General features: G+C 40.1%; 1 protein-coding gene across 2 annotated transcripts in view; it reads right to left on the bottom strand.

Moving 5' to 3' along the window:
• The window catches only part of LOC139445393 (G-protein coupled receptor dmsr-1-like), a 90,063-nt gene that overhangs the window by 75,813 nt on the left and 1,586 nt on the right, over positions 1-12,664 (bottom strand). The window contains exon 1 of one of the 2 annotated variants that reach the window (XM_071226532.1): positions 9,118-9,377. The exons of the other annotated variant lie outside the window; for it this stretch is intronic. The gene's annotated coding sequence lies outside the window, so the exon portion shown is untranslated. Of the gene's footprint in view, positions 1-9,117; positions 9,378-12,664 lie in introns of those variants that run through there. 2 annotated transcript variants of the gene reach the window in all.

Genomic DNA, 12,664 nt, shown 5'->3' with positions numbered 1-12,664 from the left:
ATAAATGCACGATATATATATATATATACATGCACTATTGATAACCACAACAAATACGATTACCACAGCTAGGGAATCAGCAACTCTTTTGTCAGTCCTGCAATCGCTATATCTATATTCACAGAGTACAAAGCTGGATGTATTGTATCACAACAGGGCAAACCGACCCAGCGAGGCAATTATTCCTCAATAAAGAGGGAGTGAATTGGTTTCACAGTGTCGTTAACCATCATTCATCCCAATCCAAGCTGCCAACATTGTGCCCATCAAATCATGCAGAAGCACGGGATAATCCATGTCAGATTTCTATACTTACTTCTACGGCTGGGACGAGTCCCAATTTATTACCCAGGTACCCAACCCCTATTACCTGACCCAGGTACCCGCTGTCGGTCTCAAGAGATGGGTACAAAATGTCCGAGTTGGAAACGTTTGACCATACTCCTGTCGAAATGTATTTAGACCAATCTGGTCATGCATACACTGAAGTTGACAGAAGGAATCTGTTCATAGTCAGAACGAAATGTGAACATTTGTCAATTATAATGTAACCATAGAGTTCTAGATAATTTTTGCCATTAAAAAATATAAACACATGACTAACCACGGGTCCGGGTTATCCTGTGGGTACCCAGGTCCTACTCAGTACCCACCGACCCGAGTACCCGGGTTACCCGTCCCAGCCTTACTTTGACAAGCCCCGAGGCCTGTGATAGAACAGGTCTTCAATATCTTGTAAGAGCCAGAATGTCAATTGGGTGGCTATTTCATGACTATGTTTTCTGCAGATTGTGTGAGTGAGGTATTAATCGGCAGGTCAGGGCATCTTTACTCGTTTCGCGAACACATGATTTTATAGATCCATTCATATAATTTTCACAGCTATTTTGCTCTCTACGCCGTTTTGTTGGATAATCAAGAATGATTCTCCGGCATCGATGTTTTATATTTAATGAACACAGTGACAGGCTTTAGTCAAGGCTGTTTACTGAACCCAATCTCATTTACCATTAATGCTGACAGAGCAGAAAAGACTCATTTATTTTTTTCTGACATTTAATTGACATTGGGTACTTATGAAATGTATAGTTTCTATTAATAATGTGACTTCATAATTACTGTCTCAAGATTTGATTGTAATATGACATGAAATTACAACTTCATTTGGATTGTTTCACAACATTTGTTCTCTGGCGTTGACATTATATCTTTAAATGTTGAGTGAGTGAGTGAGTTGGGTTTAACACCGCTTTTAACAGTATTCCAGTTATATCACGGTGTGCCAGCTTAATGTGGGAGGAAAGCCGGAAGTGATGCAGGTCTCAGACGTTTACCACCTCGGTGAGACCCACGAGCACGGGTATGGTGCTGACAAACCTAGAAAAATAATAGGGTCAAACCGGGATTCGAACCCACAATCATAGGTTTCTGGCGTGCCCAAGGGACGCAATTCTGCACAGTGAATCGTGGCGCCTTAGACGACTGGGCCACCCGTGCCCCCTTTAAATGTTGAGAGTATTCTTGTTGGTAACACATCTGGGAACAGGAAAGTAAGGAGGCCATCAATTGATTTTTCTATTAGCATCCTCTGCTACCCAAGTCTCCTGCTGCAGTTATGTCACAGCATAGAACCTCACCTACTCACAAACTATGATAATACTGGCGACATCGTAAGACAGTGGAAGAATTAGTTTTTGTTTTCAGGAAATATAAAACGTCGATGCCAGAGAATAACAGTCTTGACTATCTGTTCAAACAGATTCCATTTCAGTGGGAATCTGTGATGTCGCAAGAAGGGTAGCATTTAAGTCATTGTTTTAGCGAAACATTAGGTATTTCAGCAAATATTGTCTTTACTAAGGATTGTGATTTTCTCAGGGAGGCGAGGTAAAATGGAGTTTGACATTGTGTTCAAGATTATTGCATTATATAGCGACTTGCATGCATGTGTGTGGCTGCTTGTACTAGCCTGGACTAATGCCAGTTTTATAGTGCTACCACCTAAGATACTATGCTGCAGTTTAACACTGATACCCTTCTCAGACATATACTAACCAAGGGCCAACCAGTCCTTGTTTTAGTCCCTTAATGCTGAACGCTAGGCAGGGTAACAATAAGTACCATATATTAACGTCTCTTGGTATGACAAGGTCAGATTTCTGGGGGAAGAGTGAGCTTTCTGTGATGATGGCCAAAGTCAAGTTGTCACAGCAAGTTAGGTGAAAAGCTGTGACACATTCCATCAAAGCAAATCCTTTTGCAAGGGTTGAAAAATAACATATGTCTGTTTGTCCGAAAAATCCAGGAAGGACTACTGATATTTCCATGTGGACTACCACTTTTACCATGAGGTAGATGGCAACTCTGAAGCAGGACTACTGACATTTCCTTGTGGACTGACACTTTTACCATGAGATAGATGGCGACTCTGAAGCAGGACTACTGATATTTCCTTGTGGACTACCACATATACCATGAGGTAGATGGCAACTCTGAAGCAGGACTACTGATATTTCCTTGTGGACTACCACTTTTACCATGAGGTAGATGGCGACTCTGAAGCAGGACTACTGATATTTCCTTGTGGACTACCACTTTTACCATGAGGTAGATGGCGACTCTGAAGCAGGACTACTGACATTTCCTTGTGGACTACCACTTTTACCATCAGGTAGATGGCAACTCTGGAGCACATCACTTTTACGGACTAGACAACCTGAATAACAATTTCTAACCCTGTTCACACAGACCCTGAAACAAATATATCCAATACAGTCTGTAATAGTTGGCATGTCTAGATTACAGCAGTGTCAATAAAGAGAGTCTCTGGGCTCCTTTTTATTACCGGTATATTTTATTAAGATAATTTAGCAAACCAAAATTCTGTAAAATATTTTCATTTCAGAGATGGGATGTTACTTGTTTGGAGCCATGCTCTTTGATTCATGACTTTACTCCAATTTAGTTCTCTTTTACTTTATTTGAAACACAGACTTCGCCTGTACGTCGGGGCGGTCGGGTAGCCTAGTGGTTAAAGCGTTAGCTCGTCACGCCGAAGACCCGGGTTCGATTCCCGACATGGGTACAATGTGTGAAGCCCATTTCTGGTGTCCCCCGCCGTGATATTGCTGGAATATTGCTAAAAGCGGCGTAAAACCTCACTCACTCACTCACCTGTACGGCAACATTTTGAAGAATTCCATACACCCTTCATGAAATAGGCTTTGAGTAAGTTGCTGCTATGCTAAGTAGACTTCTTTTCACATGATTGCAGTCAATTGAAATGCATATGCCGCCTCAACATCTACTGGGATTAACATTTAGTTTTACCATCGGATTGTAATTGGAATTACCTTGAGTCATATGTAGTTGGAAGTCACTGAATAAACAAGTGTGATTTAATTATACGCTCCTAATACTGCCATTATAAAATCGATTATGGTTTGACGCCATGTCTCTTTCGGCATGAGTTGTTGTTAAAAGTTACCATCAACACAAGTAATATGACATGCTAAAAATGTTAATAGAAGCTTAAAAAGTTAAAATGCTTTGGCATCTGGTGTTTGCATGGATTAAAGGTGCGTGTACCGCCTTAAACAGATACTGGATTCAATCTTCTTTAAATGTCAATTCTTGTGGGGGTTTAAAACTGAATCTGGCTTTCAGATTAGACAGGTGGAGAGAAAAGAAGAAATTTATGAATACCATCATGCATTCTGGTTCATCACTGAAAAAAAAAAAGTTGGAGAGCACAGAGCATGAGCAGAGATGAAGATAACGTCTTGTTCATTTTTTGTTCATATACACGGGGGTGTAGATTCTGTATAAGGGGGCACAGATTCCAATTAAGGGGCACAGATTCCATTTAAGGGGCACAAATTCTATATATGAAGCATAAATTCAATATTTGAGTGAGTGAGTGAGTTGGGTTTAACGCCGCTTTTAACATTATTCCAGTTATATCGCGGCGTGTCAGCTTAATGTGGGAGGAAAGCCCGAAGTGATGCAGGTCTCAGATGTTTACCACTTTCGATGAAAACCCATGAGCACGGGTATGGTGCTGACAAACCTAGAAACATGATTGAGGCAAACTGGGATTCGAACCCACAATCATAGGTTTCTGGCATGTCCAAAGGACGCAATGCTGTACAGCGAATCGCGACTGGGCCACCCAATATTTGATGAAATACCTTATGTTTTGTAAAACAATGACTTAAATGCAACCCTTCTTGCAACATCACAGATTCCCACTGATCCGTTTATACAATTTTCTCTGTTTTGACTCTTACGCCCAATGGAATCTGTTTGAACATATAGTCAAGACTGTTATTCTCTGGCATCGACATACCCGTGCTCGTGGGTTTCACCGAAGTGGTAAACGTCTAAGACCTGTATCACTTTGGGCTTTCCTCCCACATTAAGTTGACACGCCATGATATAACTGGAATACTGTTAAAAGCGGCATTAAACCCAACTCACTCACTCACTTTGTACGTTAGACCATGTGTCACACTTGATTCCTCCACGAAAAAGCTACAGGCTGTGATGTAAGTGTAGCGGCCATAAAATTTCCGAGTCCCGTGAAGGGATTCGAACCACGGACCTTCTGATCAGAGGTCGGACGCCTTGTCCACATGACCAAAGAGGTTAACCCCGTCAGCAAGCTGACAAGGTAAGGATGTCATCTGTGGGATGACTCCACGCCCTGCTACATAAGCAATTGCAAACTGGCCCACTCACTGTTTGTATAGAAATAACCTCTTTCCACATCTAATAAAATGAAGTTAGCTTGAGTAACACAGCCATCTTGTTTACAAGAGACCTTTGCAGATATTTCTATTTCCTTTCCTAACTGTTTATGAAATGATAGAAGTAAGACATCTGCATTTCCATATTGTGTCAGTGTGAATGACACCTGGGATACCAGGTGTTCGTAATATGTGTTGTGGGCGCCATCTGTACAGAGTTATGCCCCTTTACCGAATCTAGAATTCTAAACCTGGGTTTGATTCACAGAATCGCCCTGAATATGATTCAAGGTCTGTCAGCACCATACCTCTGTTCAATGTAATGTCCTGCAAAATTGATTCACTAAATTTAAGGTGAGGTGAGCTTAAATTAAATTGGGTTTAATGTCACGTCCAAGATTATTGCACTTATATAGCGACATACATGCACGTGTGTGTGTGTGGCTGCTTGTACTAGTCCGGACTGATGCCGATTTATACTGCTAGCTCACTGAGATACCATGCCTCAGTTTAACATGAATACCCCACTCAGACACAGTATACTGACTCTGAGCCGACCAGTCCTTGTTTTAGCCCCTTAATGACAAGCACCAGACAGGGAAACAACATGTACCATCTTTTAAAGTCTTTTGGTATGACACGGCCGAGGATCAAACCCCTTCCACTCTCCGGACGGACGCTGATCCACTAGACCACGGAAGAGGTCCACTAAATTCTAATTTGAAACCTTGCATTGCTTGTCAGTCCAAAATTAATGATGCCTTTTTAATGCTGCATGTAACCTACCTCTACATTGAACACATGGTATGTTTATCTACTAAAGGACAAAAAATAACAACCAAACTGTCCCTTAAACACATTACAAACCACTGTTCACTGCCACATGTGGAAAGAAACACAATTCAGGAAAACAACTCTAACATAATTTCAGTCAGTTTTCAAGCTATCATGAGATTTGTAACTCTTTCCAACGTGGAAACTTGAAAACATTTTTGAGAAATCTAGAGGACTTAGAAAAAGGTTGCTCAGCTGATATTCAGTTTTATTTTCTTAAGGAAATCCATGTTAGTTGTAATATGAGTGAGTGAGTGTGGTTTAACGCCGATTTTATCAGTATTCCAGTTATATCATGGCCTGTCAGCTTAATGTGGGAGGAAAGCCCGAAGTGATGCAGGTCTCAGACGTTTACCACTTCGGTGAAACCCACGAGCACGGGTATGGTGCTGCACTGTGAATCACCGCGCTTTAGACGACTGGGCCACACGTGCCCCCAATTGTAATATGAAATTACAGATTTGAACATATATGTATAAATTGAAAAACGGCGCTTACCCTTTGAAGAGTTTTGGTGAATGCTTATATATACTTTATTAGTTGGACTTTTGATGTTTTGTAACGCATCAGATCAGGAAAGTATTCTTTTAAAAGTTTATATGTCGCCTTTGTGTAATTATCCTCTGCCCACATAAGACCTATGCTTATCTTGCTTGATCCTTAAGGTGGGAGTTTCCTGGTGTTTTTAACTATGCCTACTTGAATGTTTTTCAATAATTGCATATCTGTATGGATCGGAACTCGATCTTGGAGAATATTTTTAGGTATTATATAAATATTTCAAAGTTGCTCTTTCATGTTAAGGTTGAGATTTTTTACACTGAAATTCTATTAAAGACAAATTGCAGACACAGAAGAGCCTTGTTTAAATCTAATTTGATATTTTAAATATTTTATAACTTCTACCTGAAATAACTTGAGCGGCGTAAAGCAATATTTATTCATTTATTATACTTGAAATAGAATGAAATCTGAACCTTCAGAAAGGATATATCTTTCAAAAAAATTCTGTCTCTGATTTCCCGACATTTGACACCTTAATGTCTTTAGCCTTACAAAACGGTGATTACAATCATATGCCTTCATTGAATTGTGAATTTTCTCAATGCGTATTCTTTATTCAAGTTTCAAAAAAATAATTACTTTCCAGTTGATCTATCACTAACAGTGTGTAATGTGTTCTCAAGGCATGCCTAAGACAGTCAGCAGCTAACAGAACTGAGCTGACGAATCTTGTACAAGCTGATGAGCGGCTTCCAACACAGCGGCCCCTTTCAGGCTATAAGAGAGACCTGTAGCGCTATTCACGTGCGTCTATATCACAACAATAACAACATAGGGTATACAGTGTAAGGCTATGCGAGCCTCTCTCATTGCATCCAGTGGGTTTAGGCTCCTTGCTGTAGCCAAAATCTTTATGAGTTTTTAATTATTCCTTGTTTATATTCAGAAATCTCGAAGCTACAAATGACGCTCTTTGGAATGTTGGGTTTTCTTTAATGAAAATTCAACTGGAAATTCAATAGATTTTGCTTTCTTTGAAATCAAACCTTGATTGATTGACACTCTTTTCTGTTTGGATTGATCTTTATAACACGTTCAGGATTTCAGTTTTTCTTAAGCATGTTTCATTTTCATAAATTTATAGATTTAATGATGCAGATGTTTTAATGAGTTTGCACAGTGGGAGAAACATGTTTTGGGAATGGCTTTTTCTGGAATGGGTTATAATGTAATATGTTTTCAAGTAATAGAGCTGTTAATTTAAGCGAATCATTTTCTCAAGCCATTGATAACATTTGCTGCGTACATAGTGTTGTTCTTAACATCATCTCACCTGTGTGTGCTGCAGGTTCCCTCTCAGAAGGTAGCAGGTCGATCTAATTTGATCTTGCATCTAAGACGGTAATTAAGTTGTATGAACGCCTGACGTATGCGAAACGGATAATTTCAAAATGATTATAAGCAAAGCTGACACACTGGCATATATTGCTTTGTTCACTTATGTATTCATCGGATATTCAGGGTATTTATTTCCCTTTGATCTCAGCTTCTCAGTGTGTTTATTGATCAGGTCGATTCATGTTGATGTCAACTTTCTACCCAACCCCCAACTTTTCTCTCTCTGAAATGAAATGACCTGTACGCATGAGATGTTGGGAGAGTTTCATGGGACTTAAGATCAATCACTTACAAAAGAATTTTATTTCACTGCAGCATTTCTTCTGTGGATGCTGTCTTCAATAACAGCTAATCAAACTTTAATTTTGAATATTTCTTTTTAAAAATTTTCATGCAAGTTGTGAATAACGATTAAGTATTGCATTTATTGAAATTTTAGAGTGAAATATTTTACCTTCGTAATATTTTGATAATCTTCAATGAAAGAGATCAAAATATAGGTTTTATTTTACACAAATTGTGTTGAATTGATATTTATTTCGGGGATGTGAGAACTGTAATTAGTGGTTTTGGAAAGTGTGCAAGGTTTGCACTGTAAATAGGTCTTTGTTGAATGTGCTTGACAAGATTCTTTAGCACTGAGGCAACCTGTTCACAGCATGTCTTCTTCAGGGAACATATCCAGGCCAGTTATTAATGATGACCATGTTAATATCGTGACAGCTACGTACATGTCCCTGCTTTAACACCATATGGGACCACACCTTTCCAATTAATTAATGAAACTTACAATTTTCAAGAACAAGGAGTGTTCCTTCAATAAACACAATTTGCCTTCTTACAGGCATTTTTAATGAAATTGACTTGCACTTTGTCTCAGTTAAGCTGCAATGAGAGGCAAAGCCAGGACATACATGTCAATCATTAATGGAAATTGACAGATTGTTCATGACATGCTCTGATATGTACATCCCTGAGACTGAAATTGACATCGTTTGGGGCTCACTCAAGCAATTGATTTGCAATACCATTCGGTGCTACATACATCAGTTCCTGAGTCTGGGCACAGAATGTCTAGAATGTGCAAACTCCTAAAAATATTTTTCATAATTTCTTTAATTATAAAATTGATACATTATAACTAAAAGAAATTATTTCTACGAATAAGACCATATGATGAGAATATGCTGATGACCAAAACCCTACAAACAAAACTACTTGATAATTATTTGTATGCAATGTTTTATATTTCTGTTTAAAATGACACTACAATTACCACTGTGGAATATAATATTGTCCAATGATAGTCAAAAAATGTCATTGAAAATTGGCAGGTCTGAGAAATAACTTCAATAACATGTTCATCATAGAATCTCCTCATGTAGTGAGAAATATCATCTGTCAGTGATGTGAGATTATTTCATCATTTGATATGAGTAGAAATATGGAAGTGAATCTTACAAGGTAATAATCGATACATAGATTACCTCAGGAATATGTGAATGATGGGATAATCAGTACAAAAAATGTGAAAGAAAATGATATCTTGTAAGAAAAGTGTCTTTTCAGCTCATGGTTGAAATAGGTGATAGGTGTGAGGTAGATTTAAAGGTAACACGATTGAAATACATACAGCGAAGTTTCCTCTCCGTTCTGTCGTTGTAGCGTAATTCCACATCCTAAGGCTCATCATGTCAAAGTTTCCAAACTCCCAACACTGGTCGACATTAAGACACCCCGTCGACATTAGGACACCTTGTCTGTATTGTTAGTCTACAAACTCCAAGGTACAAGTTGGTATCTTCCTCAACAATTTATACCGTAGGACTGTTCTCCAGTATTCGGATTGATGGTGTGTGCACGTCAGTTTGGTTTGAGGGTTTCACGGATTACACTGCGATAAACGCGGCCTGGCGACTTGCTGCCAATCATTGGCCCTGATACTCCACTGATCACTCCCCCTTGATCAACAAGTCGAGTGAGCAAGCTTGGCAATACCAGCAGGCAGAACTCCGGAGTTGCTAGTGGAGTCTGTGGCTGCCTCTACGGTTATTGACAATGTCTGGAATTATTGATAATTACTGCACGTGGCTTGTGCCATTGGGGGTGTTCTGTAGGGCTTCCGAGGTTGCTGGCAGTTGGTGAGGAGAGGTGGGATGTAGTGGGAGAGGCTGCTGCTGCTGGTGATGGTGTTGGTTTAGTCCAAGGGGTTCGGTGTCTTTAACAGGTGTGGACATGCAGAAGGTGGAGGTGATTTTGTCTGAGGATGTATTGTCTTGACAGTTTGTGTTGATCTTCAATAAGTGGGAAAACTGATTGCTTGTTGATGGATATAAGATCCTAGAGATAAGGGATGATATTTAAGATGCATTTTGTAAATTGCCTGTTAGATTTGGGTGTAAATAACCCTAAAATAGTTATTGATAGATCTGTTTATAAAGTGTGATCATTAATTGAATGTGGACCGAGCATCTTGAGTTTAAAACGGAAATTAAGACACTGAGGAATTTTTTAATACCATAAAATTGACCCAGAATGTTAAAGATATTTTCACAAGTATTTCACAACAAAATATTGTTCGTGGTTATAAAGTGTCACATACGATTGAGTGTGTTTTATTATAATGTTTAATGGGTATAACTAGATAGTTGTTTTTTCCAGAAAGTGTTATTTTAAGTTTAAAAAAAGTGTCTTGTCAGAGAAAGCCATACTCATGGATGGTTTGTAAGGTTGTTGTTTACTAATTCTGTAATGATGTTGTGAATAATGGCCCAGGTACTTAGATAAGGCGTCATTATCGTGTAGAAATATTTTGAAGTTGCAAAATGATAATGCACCCATAGGTCCAGAGTAGGGATGTCGGTTTTGATGTATTGAAGTTGTTCCGAAGGAGATATGGAGGTTTCAGTGAAGGTGCTGTGCATGTGTGTCAGCAGGGGAGGCTCTGTGAGCAGCTAAGGCAAACATTTCTACTGTTGATGTCAGCTGTACTGGCTGTGGTTAAGTAAGGGCTCCAGTAGTTTCCCATACGATAGGAAGAGTGGGATTGGGATTTTGAGCAGAGACAAACCAGCCTGAATTAGCATACCTTTGCTTATTGATAAAACATAAAATGAATATTATCTTTATATGGTATATAAAAATGCATGATCCACATTCTTAGAAAAAGTAACTTTAAAACTAAACTTCATATTTTTCATGATTTCAGAAAAGTCTGAGACTGTGAAAATTAACTATATGGTACAATCCTTCCATCCCAACCTTTTAATTCCCACCACAACCACCCATTTATCAACATCACCACTAACTGACTGACTCACTGACTCACTCACTCACTCACTCACTCACATCAAATCACTCACAACCACTCACATTCACTCACTCACTCACATCCACTCACTCACATCCACACATCCACTCACTCACATCCACACATCCACTCACTCACATCCACTCATATCCACTCACATCCAATCACTCACATCCACTCACTCACATCCACTCACTCACATCCACACAATCACTCACTCACATCCACTCACTCACATCCACACATCCACTCACTCACATCCACTCATATCCACTCACATCCACTCACTCACTCACATCCACACATCCACTCACTCATATCCACTCACTCACTAACTCACATCCACTCACATCCATCCACTCACTCACTCACATCCACTCACTCACTCACATACACACATCCACTCACATACACACATCCACTCACATCCACACATCCACTCACTCACATCCACTCACTTCCACTCACTCACATCCACTCACTCACATCCACTCACTCACATCCACTCACTCACATCCACTCACTCACATCCACTCACTCACATCCACTCACTCACATCCACTCACTCACATCCACTCACATCCATCCACTCACTCACTCACATCCACTCACTCACTCACATACACACATCCACTCACATACACACATCCACTCACATCCACTCACTCACATCCACTCACTCACATCCACTCACTCACATCCACTCACTCACATCCACTCACTCACATCCACTCACTCACATACACACATCCACTCACATCCACACATCCACTCACTCACATCCACTCACTCACATCCACTCACTCACATCCACTCACTTCCACTCACTCACATCCACTCACTCACATACACACATCCACTCACATCCACACATCCACTCACTCACACCCACTCACATCCACTCACTCACTCACCATTACTCCATTACCACCTCCCCTAGTACATTAAGTAAGTGAGAGTGCAAATCTTAGCTTGAAACCGCCATCTTAGAATCCTGGCATGTCAAACAGATGCAGTTCTGCATTGTGAATTGTAGCGCCTCAGATGACTTGGCCACCATGCCTCTACCCCTCTCTTCTCACGTCATAAACCATTACAACTACCATCACCTCATAAACCATCAACTACTTGATATCTCGTCATAGGCAACCACCCCCAACCACCATCCCCTCATAAACCATCCCCGTCTCTGTGGTCTAGTGGATAGAGCGTGTGCCCAGAGATCAGAGGGTCGACGGTTTGATGCCCAGGCTGCATATACCATGAGACATCAAAAGATGGTACTTGTTTACAAGCCTGGCACTGCGCATTAATTGGATTAAACTAGAACTGGTGGACTTGGAGTTGTATACTGTTTGAGTGGGATATCCATGTGAAACTGCACATGGTATCTCAGTCAGCTAGAACTTTAAACCAGCTGGCGTATCCCTGGTAATATGGGTGACATCATCTTGAACGCATTGTTTAACCCGTTTTCAAAACATCTTATAAACCATTGCCTCCTACTGCAATGATTTTATTAGAATCATTTAGTCATCTGGACATTCTTGTTTGCATGATGAATTTATTTTTTTTCTATATCAGAATCTTTAAACATTTTACTCCATAGAGTTCTGGATGAGAATAGGCCCTCACCACCCCATTGTTTTGTTTGTGTGTTGTTTATTTAACAGTGGGCACGGGTGGCCCAGTCGTCTAAGGCGCCCCGATTCGCTGTGCAGAGTTGCGTCCCTTAGGCACGCAAGAAACCTATGATTGTGGGTTTGAATCCCGGTTCGCCCCGATTATGTTTCTAGGTTTGTCAGCACCATACCCATGCTCGTGGGTCTCACCAAAGAGGTAAACGTCTGAGACCTGCATCACTTCGGGC

This window comes from Haliotis cracherodii, unplaced genomic scaffold (assembly GCF_022045235.1).
Source record: "Haliotis cracherodii isolate W230 unplaced genomic scaffold, xgHalCrac1.p SCAF_6, whole genome shotgun sequence".
NCBI classification, from domain to species: domain Eukaryota; kingdom Metazoa; phylum Mollusca; class Gastropoda; order Lepetellida; family Haliotidae; genus Haliotis; species Haliotis cracherodii.
Note: the sequence above shows the minus strand (reverse complement) of the source record. Positions and strands in the feature narration are given on the sequence as shown.